Source organism: Pangasianodon hypophthalmus, chromosome 3 (genome assembly GCF_027358585.1).
Source record: "Pangasianodon hypophthalmus isolate fPanHyp1 chromosome 3, fPanHyp1.pri, whole genome shotgun sequence".
Classification (NCBI taxonomy): Eukaryota; Metazoa; Chordata; class Actinopteri; order Siluriformes; family Pangasiidae; genus Pangasianodon; species Pangasianodon hypophthalmus.
The window spans coordinates 34,552,738-34,561,131 of NC_069712.1; positions in this window are offsets into that span (position 1 = coordinate 34,552,738).

An 8,394-nucleotide genomic window follows, 5' to 3' on the forward strand; every position below is an offset into this window, starting at 1 on the left:
GAGCTGACTTTAACACTCACAGTGTGGACATTAAACTCTCGGAGAGCTGACTTTAACACTCACAGTGTGGACGTTAAACACTCAGAGAGCTGACTTTAACACTGACAGTGTGGACGTTAAACACTCAGAGAGCTGACTTTAACACTCACAGTGTGGACGTTAAACACTCGGAGAGCTGACTTTAACACTCACAGTGTGGACGTTAAACTCTCGGAGAGCTGACTTTAACACTCACAGTGTGGACGTTAAACACTCGGTGAGCTGACTTTAACACTCACAGTGTGGACGTTAAACACTCAGAGAGCTGACTTTAACACTCACAGTGTGGACGTTAAACACTCAGAGAGCTGACTTTAACACTCACAGTGTGGACGTTAAACACTCAGAGAGCTGACTTTAAAAGACTACACACTACATACACAACACATACCACACTACACACTACACACACAACACACTACACACTGTACACAGCACACTACACTCTACACTAACCCCAAACCACACTGTACAGTACACACTACACACACAACACACTGTACACAACACACTACACACTGTACACTACACACATAACACACTACACACTGCACACTACACACACAATGCATAACACACTAAACACACAACACACTACACACTTCAAATGTTTAGAAATGTTCTCCTGATCCTCCTGATGTGTAAAGGAGAAACCCGGCACGAACAAGTCAGGTTAGCGATGTGAGGCAAGAAGGACAGTTGGTGATCCATTGTTCCCACAAGGTTGCGTGCAGTGACAGATGGTGAGATCTGATAGTTGTCCAGGAGATTATAAGATAAGATTGTTATGGGGATGTAACTCCTGAGCTGCCATCCATGATGAGATGTCTGTCAGACATTCTGAGATCAGAGCAGAAACACGAGTGTCTGAGGGAGAAAAGGAGAGGAATAGTTGTGTGTCATCCACATAGCAGTGACATAAAAACCCATGTGAGGATATCACTTCCATGTGAGATTGAGTATAGAGGATATGACCTCCACGTGAGATTCAGTATAGAGGATATCACCTCCATGTGAGATTGAGTATAGAGGTTATGACCTCCACGTGAGATTCAATATAGAGGATATCACCTCCACATGAGATTGAGTATAGAGGATATGACCTCCATGTGAGATTGAGTATAGAGGATATGACCTCCACGTGAAATTGAGTATAGAGGTTATGACCTCCATGTGAACTTGAGTATAGAGGATATCATCTCCACGTGAGATTGAGTATAGAGGATATGACCTCCACGTGAAATTGAGTATAGAGGTTATGACCTCCACGTGAAATTGAGTATAGAGGATATGACCTCCACGTGAGATTGAGTATAGAGGATATGACCTCCACGTGAGCTTGAGTATAGAGGATATGACCTCCACGTGAAATTGAGTATAGAGGATATGACCTCCATGTGAGCTTGAGTATAGAGGATATGACCTTCACGTGAAATTGAGTATAGAGGATATGACCTCCACGTGAGATTGAGTATAGAGGATATGACCTCCACGTGAGATTGAGTATAGAGGTTATGACCTCCATGTGAGCTTGAGTATAGAGGATATGACCTTCACGTGAAATTGAGTATAGAGGATATGACCTCCACGTGAAATTGAGTATAGAGGATATGACCTCCACGTGAGATTGAGTATAGAGGTTATGACCTCCATGTGAGATTGAGTATAGAGGTTATGACCTCCATGTGAGCTTGAGTATAGAGGATATCATCTCCACGTGAGATTGAGTATAGAGGATATGACCTCCACGTGAAATTGAGTATAGAGGTTATGACCTCCACGTGAAATTGAGTATAGAGGATATGACCTCCACGTGAGATTGAGTATAGAGGATATGACCTCCACGTGAGCTTGAGTATAGAGGATATGACCTCCACGTGAAATTGAGTATAGAGGTTATGACCTCCACGTGAGATTGAGTATAGAGGATATGACCTCCACGTGAGCTTGAGTATAGAGGATATGACCTCCACGTGAGATTGAGTATAGAGGATATGACCTCCACATGAGATTGAGTATAGAGGATATGACCTCCATGTGAGCTTGAGTATAGAGAGAGAACAGAAGAGGACCAAGCACTGACCCTGATGGACACCAGTGGGGTAGATGTGGATCCCCTCCATGTCACCTGAAATGACAAGAGAGTGTTGTGATTGTGTTGATTGCTGCTGAAAGGTCGAGGAGGATGAGGACTGATGACAGTTTGGCTGATGTAGTGGCATGGAGCTTCAAGGGCAGTTTTTGTGGAATGTGCCACTTTGAAGCCAGACTGATCAGAATTTTGGAGGTTGTTCTGGGTGAGACAGAGAGACGGTTGATTGGAGACAGTTCATTAAAAAAAGAGAAACGTGATACTGGTCAATGATGTCTGAGGGATCCAGACTGAGTTTCTTTAGAATGGGAATAACCCACTGTCTTGAATGCAGTCGGTGCATGACCAGATGTTATGGAGTCATTAATGATAGAAGAAGTGAAGGGGAGGAGATCTTGGGAGATGGTCTGGAGCATTGTGAAATGGAAAGGATCCAGAGGTGAGATTGCAGCACAAGATAATCTTCAGGATCTCTTCTGCTGATTGAGGAGAAGAATGGGTCAGAGAAAGAGAAGGGGAATCCTGAATGTGTAGTGTCGGAGTCGGGGTAGGAGTGAAGGACTGGCAGATTTTTCCAATCTTCTCATCAAAGAAGGTGGAGAAATTATCAGCAGTCATGGAATATGGGAAAGGAGGAGGTGGCAGTGGAGAATACACAATAAACACCACTCTACACTGCACTACTAAACACTACACACTGCACACTGTGATTTGAGAAAGTCCAACAGCAGGTGAAGAATATAGGAAAAAATACCCCGAGATCTTCAAACTGTGAAAATTGTCCCAGTCAGTGCCTTTGCTCCTGGCCATAACCAGCAACACACACACACACATTCTCCCTATCTGACTCCACCCCTTTTTTAAAAATCCTTCCAGAATCCCAGTACAACTCTGGACCAACAGAAGAACAATTCATCTGCGTTTCAGCTTCAGGAGAAATGCAAAGAGTAAAAACCCAGACAATGCACAAAACCTTCTGTAGCGGACCCCGTCCGAATGATGGCCAAAACTTTACTGATGTTTCTTGAAGCTTTATTAGCGTTCCTTTTTTACTTAAGAAATCACCGTAAGAGCTGAATGAAGCGACACAAAAATGTACATTAACATTAATAGACATATTCGGCGATTTTAAAACAAAATACTTGTTTTTAACTAACAGTATACAAATACACAAACCTTATGCCTTTTCGGGGGGTGCTGAATAAAATTATAAACAGTCCTTTCGTGCATGAGTACTGTTAAGCCGTTGTAAATAGTTTGCTCTCCATACCATTTTTCTCATTACTATCTCTTAGCCGTGAAAGCAGATTCCATTTCAAAATGAAAGTCCCCCGTAAACAACGGAAAAAAATAAACCTTAAAAATCCTTAAGCAATCCTTAACGTACAAAATACATCAAAAGCAACACAAAACAAATAGAGAAATTGGGAACAACTCCCATCAAAGTCTGTTACACCTTCACAGATACACACTTCACACAGGTGAGCTGTGAAGACTCCGCCCCCTTCACCACCCACAACAGTCTGCACCTGCTGAGTGTAAACATGTTCCTCACATTGTTTATCTGTGGTTTTTTCACATCATGTGTGTGTAGATAGTGCATTACACCTCACCGAGTCTCACCATGTGAACACACTCGTGCAATAAAAATACACACAAAATACATGTAAGATACACGTGACCCGTGATGTAGCTGTAGAGACAGTCAGGCAGCCATGCTGGCCTTTAAAGGATTAAAGGGTTAAAGTTGCAATGATCAGAAAGAGAGAGAGAGAGAGATAGAGAGAGAGAGAGAGAGAGAGAGAGAGTGTGTGTGTGTGTGTGTGTGTGTGTGTGTGTGTGTGTGTGTGTGTGTGTGTGTGTGTGTGTTCAGTGTAGGATTCTCTGGGGAACTTCAGCAGGTCATATGCTGATGAGCGTTGCTAAGCAACAGAGCTAATGGTTCATTCATATTTATGAGCTGAGGGTTTGGAAGACTCTGTGTGTGTGTGTGTGTGTGTGTGTGTGTGTGTGTGCGCGCTCCTCAGTGTGTTATTGGTTACTGCAGCGACTCACAACTAGGGACAGGAGGTTCATCACTTTACTGCTGATAGTTCAAAAACACACTCACTCACTCACACACACACACACACACACACACACACACACACACACACAGAGGAATTTCTAAAATAAAATAAATTCACTTTCTTGCTCTTTGTTCTTAAAATAAAAAAAATTTACTATAGTTAAAGTTTTTTTAAGCAAATCCACCAATTAGAAACCAGTAAAGTGCAGAACCGATGATCTGTACATTAGAGTTTACGTTACAGTTTGATTTTAACATTTATTCTAGATTAGATTTTGGTCGTCGTTGTGCTGTCGTTGTAAACACGAGAAAATATTAAAACACACACACACACAGAGTGATGTTCTCACACACTAACTTTAGGTGTTTTAGGAATTTATTCCTCAGTCTCCTCTCTGTGTATCAGTGAGCTGCTGATAAACGGCTTTCAGTCGATCTAAAACACTTTTCTAATTTAATTTAAAGAATTCTTCTATTATTTTATATTACATATTATTATTATTATTTGTACATATTATTTATATTATATCTGAAATGTTAACATTAATAAATATCTCAAATAAATAAAATAAAGAAAAACCTGAAAAAATCCTTTCCTCAGGGTTTTCTTTACAGTAGTACAGAGTTGATTTGAAAAATAAAGAAATAAATAAAATAAGATGTAAGAAGTTATTCTGGTGAAGCTGCTTGTGCATTAGTGATTTTCCTCACAGGAAGTGGACGTGTTTATTGAGCGTGATGGATAATTAATGCTGGAGTGTGTGAGCGATTCTTCCTCCTGTCAATACACACATTACAGTTTACTGATCACCGACCAGTGTGTGTGTGTGTGTGTGTGTGTGTGTGTGTTTGTGTGTTTTCAGCCTCATCACTTCAGTAATGCAGTAAATTATACTGCTGGACTCTCTCTCTCTCTCTCTCTCTCTCTCTCTCTCACACACACACACACACACATACACACACTCTCTGATCAGTATTTAAATAACGTTTAATAACAATGAGAATGAGGAGAAGTGCAGATCTACATTACTGTTCTATTCCAGGGGCGTGGCATAGGGGGTGCAGTGGGTGGAGCTAAACACATCCTCAATCCTAATTTAATCCCTTCACCCCTCCCAGATTTACACTCTCAGAACCACACCTTTAAAATGCCTGTGTGTGTGTGTGTGTGTGTGTGTTGCTATACATTAATTGTCCTCATCCATCCTCACACTAACAGCCCCATCCATTAATTTTACTGTTTACACACTTTATCGAGCGTCTCTAACAAACACACACACACACACACGCAGTGAACTGTTGAATGAATTGTGTACGGTAAGTGTGATTTTTACACGCACTCTAATAAACAATAAAATTAAAAAGTAAAAGTAATCAGTGATTTGTACGACACACACTCCAGTGTACAGCTGATGTGAAGCACAGAGTGACGCGGCTGTTTCAAATTATTTTTATTGTTATTTAGAGTAAAATATAAATGTGGGTGTTTGTGTTAAAAATGATGTACAATTTTACAGCCAGCAGTAAAAATGCAGCGTTCAGTAACACACTCAGTCATAAAGTGTGTGTTTAATGGAGCAGATCAGTTCAGTAATGAAATGTGCACCAGTTTAACACACAATAACATTTTCCCTTTCACTCCAGCCACAACACAATAACACCAATTATAATAAATACACACGTGTGTGTGAGAGAGAGATGAATAATAACACAATAACATCAATTATAATAAACACACGTGTGTGTGTGTGTGTGTGTGTGTGTTGAAGAGAGTGTGAGTGCAGAGTCAGCGTTATTGAGAATTTCACTGTGTGCTTTAATGCTCTAATAGAAATGTGAGATCCGCTGCGCCCTCTAGTGGCAAAACCACAACATCTAACTGAGAATGAAAATAAAACTGCTGTCTCACACAACACACACAACACTCACACAACACACACAGAACACTCACAACACACACAGCACACACACACTCGCAACACACACAACACTCACAACACACACAACACACTCGCAACACACACCACACTCACAACACACACTACACTCACAACACCCACAACACACTCAAAACACACACATGACACTCACAACACACACAACACACACACAACACTCACAACACACACAACACTCACAACACACTCACAACATACACACAACACTCACAACACACTCACAATACTCACAACACACTCACAACACACACACAACACTCACGGCACTCACAATACTCACAACACACACACAACACACACAACACTCACAACACACTCACAATACTCACAACACACTCACAACACTCACAACACACACACAACTCTCACAGAACACTCACGACACTCACAACACTCACAACACACACACAACACACACACAACACTCACAACACTCACAACACACTCACAATACTCACAACACACACACAACACACACACAACACTCACGGCACTCACAATACTCACAACACACACACAACACACACAACACTCACAACACACTCACAATACTCACAACACACTCACAACACTCACAACACTCACAGAACACTCACAACACTCACAACACTCACAACACACACACAACACTCACAATACTCACAACACACTCACAACACTCACAACACACACACAACACTCACAACACACACACAACACACACACAACACTCACAGAACACTCACCACACTCACAACACTCACAACACACACAACACACACAACACTCACGGCACACAGACACATAACACACATAACACACACAACACTGCCACATCATTCTGAGAAACTGGAATAAGTGGGGAATAAATCCCTCGGTGTGGTGCTGTTATAGGAAAATAATAAATATCAGCCTTGTGATTGGTGAGAGCTTCCATATGCTTTACCCCAGATTAGCCCCGCCCACTTTCACTTCATATACACACTGTGAAGACTTTAACACAGTATACGATGTCATTACAGACTGAAATGAGCTCTCGGGGTCTGTAACAATGCTGTGCGTGCGTGTGTGTGTGTGTGTGTGTCATTTCAGTCTGCTTGTCATTCTCTGACTTCTCACTTACTTTTCTTTTTTCACTATACAACTCATCGTTTATTCCCACATATCCGTATCACTAACTCAAATTTCTGTTCTGTATAATTTCCAGATGACGTGATACTAAAATAACTTCTGAGTCACAGAACGTTTCAGAGAAAGTTGTCCTTCTGCTGAGTCTCGGTTCCTCACCAGGTTTCTTCCCCTGAGCTCCGTCTCACCGTGTCCTCGACTCGCTCGCTGCAGCTTAAAGCTCTGAGACAATCTGCACAAAGAAATCTGTTCAAAGTTTCTCTTCTCAGTGTGTTAGAGAAAATGTAGCTGCACTAACCCAGTGTGTGTTAACTGTGTGTTAAATGTTTCAAACCCCAAATCCAAAAAAAACCTTTAAAGCTTTAAATAATAGACATTATAACAACAATAGTAATAATACTAACTAATAATAGACATTATAAACACGACTGTAAATCTACTCAACATCAGAAGAACCATCTGAAAGAACATTAATAAAAAGTGACCTCGGTATTGATGGTAGCAATTATCATCTTAATTCCAACTCTATAAACTAAATCACTCCTAATGCAATTTTTTTGTAGAACAAGTTATCAGTATGAAAAAGTCCACATTCTGCTCATCACAGTGAGGATAAATTCACTCTGCAGATCAGCGGCGCCATCTGGTGTCAGAACTCTTTTTATTTCTAATCTTCAGCTGTCCACTGCACCCTCTGTAACCCACTGTGTCACTCCTAGCTGGAATGTTGTAAACTAACATCTAAACATTCAGGTTTCTGCTGGAGCTCTGACCATTTGACCTTTTCCAGTTTGTCATTGCAGTTACCAGTTTTTGATGGAGGCCGTAATGAATCAGCCAGCTTCCATGCCACAGCGCTGCAGGAAGGCTCTCTCTCAAACTGTACACAAAAATCTGATTCACTCTTTTTCTGTTCACATCTAGTGATATGCTCCTCAATTTCTGAAGATTTCTATTCCCAGTACTGTCTAATAACCTGAAGATGTTCTTCCAAAGAATCCTGCTTGAATCACACTCTAAAGCCTTTTACACTCTTCAAGAGTCCATGTTCTGTCTACAGGAAATCCTTTTTTTGATCATGAACATGCGTTTTCAGAACATTATCTATTACCTCTTTAAATTGTAGCTCA